This window comes from Salvelinus sp. IW2-2015, unplaced genomic scaffold (assembly GCF_002910315.2).
Source record: "Salvelinus sp. IW2-2015 unplaced genomic scaffold, ASM291031v2 Un_scaffold5002, whole genome shotgun sequence".
Lineage (NCBI taxonomy): Eukaryota > Metazoa > Chordata > Actinopteri > Salmoniformes > Salmonidae > Salvelinus > Salvelinus sp. IW2-2015.
The window spans coordinates 1-2,250 of record NW_019946270.1 but is presented as its reverse complement, the minus strand read 5'-3'; the positions used below and the strand labels follow the sequence as shown (position 1 = coordinate 2,250).

The following is a 2,250-nucleotide window of genomic DNA, read 5'->3' as shown; positions in this document are numbered from 1 at the left end:
GTAAACTGGAGACTCTGAGGTCAGTATTCCTGTAGTTGGTCAACAAGTGATAACTGTTCACCAGATCCACATGTGTTTACCAGGCACACATAGTCCACACCATATGTGCTTGGACAGTGAAGCTTACGGTTTTAAATTTGGTGCTATGCTCCAGCGTTTTGGATTTGAGATAGAATGTTTCTGATTAGGTGACAGTACAGAATGTCACCTTTTATTTGAGGTTAATTTTGAGAGGTTGGTATGTTTTGTTGTAGATTCTGTAACTCTCTCACTCATTTAACTGCTTTGGGATCACAGGATGGTTGAGCTAACGTAGGCTAATGCGATTAGCATGAGGTTTTATTAAGTAACAAGAACATTTCCCAGGACATAGACGTATCTGATATTGGCAGAAAGCTTAAAATCTTGTTAATCTGACTGCATTGTCCAATTTACAGTAGCTATTACAGTGAAAGAATACCATGCTTTTGTTTGAGGAGAATGCACAGTTTTGAACATGAACAAACAAATTAGGCAAATTAGGTACATTTGGGCAGTCTTGATACAACATTTGGAACAGGAATGCAATGGTTCATTGGATCAGTCTTAAACTTTGAACATACACTGCTGCCATCTAGTGGCCAATATCTAAATGGCAGCTGGGCTGGAATAATACATTATGGCCTTTCTCTTGCATTTCAAAGACGGTACAAAAAAAATACAAAAGATTGGTTGGCTTTTCTTTGTATTATCTTTTTCCAGATCTATTGAGTTATATTCTCTCCTACATTCCTTTCACATTTCCACAAACTACAAATTGTTTCCTTTCAAATGGTATCAATAATATGCATATCCTTGCTTCAGGGCCTGAGTTACAGGCAGTTAGATTTGGGTCTGTCATTTTAGGTGAAAATTGAGGAGGATCCCAGATTCATTCATGATCTTTCTCAATCATGGCAGTCACAGGCTTGATGTTGTCATTGTGTTCAAAGAATATGGGACCAAATACTATACTTTTGACTACTTCAATACACTTTAAGTTAATTGGTCAGAATACTTATGAATTCTTCAAATAGGGGGACTAGATACATCAAGTGCTTTCATTTCAAAACTTGAAACAGATATGTATTAAAATACCCTCAAATTAAAGGTGACATTACATACTGTTTGCAGGTTGTCACGCTGTCTAGTCACAGAGGAAGGCTGTGCTTCTCTGGTCTCAGTTCTGAGGTCAAACCCCTCACACCTGAGAGAGCTGGACCTGAGCTACAATCACCCAGGAGACTCAGGAGTCAGACTGCTCTCTGCTGGACTGGAGGATCCACACTGCAGACTGGAGAAACTCAAGTATGTAGAGGGTTTATGTCCATGTTCATATCAGACATGTTTGACTTATCAGGCTAGTTAAGACAAACATTCATACCAACACTTGGACAAAGGTATATGCTGACTGTGTGTGTGTGTGTGTTGTGTGTGTGTGTGTGTGTGTGTGTGTGTGTGTGTGTGTGATGTGTGTGTGTGTGTGTGTGTGTGTGTGTGTGGTGTGTGTGTGTGTGTGTGTGTGTGTGTGTGTGTGTGTGTGTGTGTGTTGGTGTGTGTGTGTGTGTGTGAGTTCAATGTGTGTAGAGTTCATTGTGTATCCCTCAATGCCTGTCTGTTCTTCTGCTATACCGCTACAGTGTGGAACATGGTGGAGAGTACACAATGAAACCTGGGCTTAGAAAATGTGAGTGTTGACTGCTGGAAGGAATTATGACTAAGAATAGTTCTATAATTCAAGTTAAGTCAAAGTCAAAGACCCACCATCATAACTTACTTGGTCATATTAAATATCAGCTGTAGTTCTACAGAAGCAGAATCACAGGGACACCAACGTTTTACAAAGAGTTTTATTTTGACAATGTGTGGTGTGTGTGGCGCGTTTCATGTTAATAAGAAATGTGGGTTTGTGTTCATGTATGACCACAGGTGTTGTGTGTGTTGTTGTGTGTAGTGTGTGTGTGTGTGTGGTTGTGTGTGTGGTGTGTTGTGTGTGGATGTGTGTGTGTGTGGTGGTGTGTGGTTGTGTAATTAATGGATCATGTGTGTTTTTATATTACCATACAGTATAACATATGATCATTCAACAAAGTCTCAAGTTACCTTAATTCTTCATTTGTTGATACCTAGAAACATCTACATTAATTAATTAGTTTGAAAAGTGAGTTGAACATTCTAATGTGATTTGATGTGATTTCAATATTTGTGTCTGGTTTCACCTAGAACCTGTCT

At 39.2% G+C, this 2,250-nt stretch overlaps 1 long non-coding RNA gene across 2 annotated transcripts in view; it reads left to right on the top strand.

Annotated features, from left to right (window-relative positions):
• LOC139026521 (uncharacterized) overlaps positions 1–1,729 on the top strand; it is an 11,914-nt gene extending 10,185 nt beyond the window's left edge. Inside the window, exons 1-3 of one of the 2 annotated variants that reach the window (XR_011478344.1) lie at positions 1–19; positions 1,153–1,326; positions 1,659–1,729. This is a non-coding gene — a long non-coding RNA (uncharacterized lncRNA). The remainder of the gene's footprint in view (positions 20–1,152; positions 1,327–1,658) is intronic. The other variant, XR_011478343.1, reaches the window with a different exon arrangement.
• The last annotated feature ends 521 nt before the right edge of the window (positions 1,730–2,250 follow it).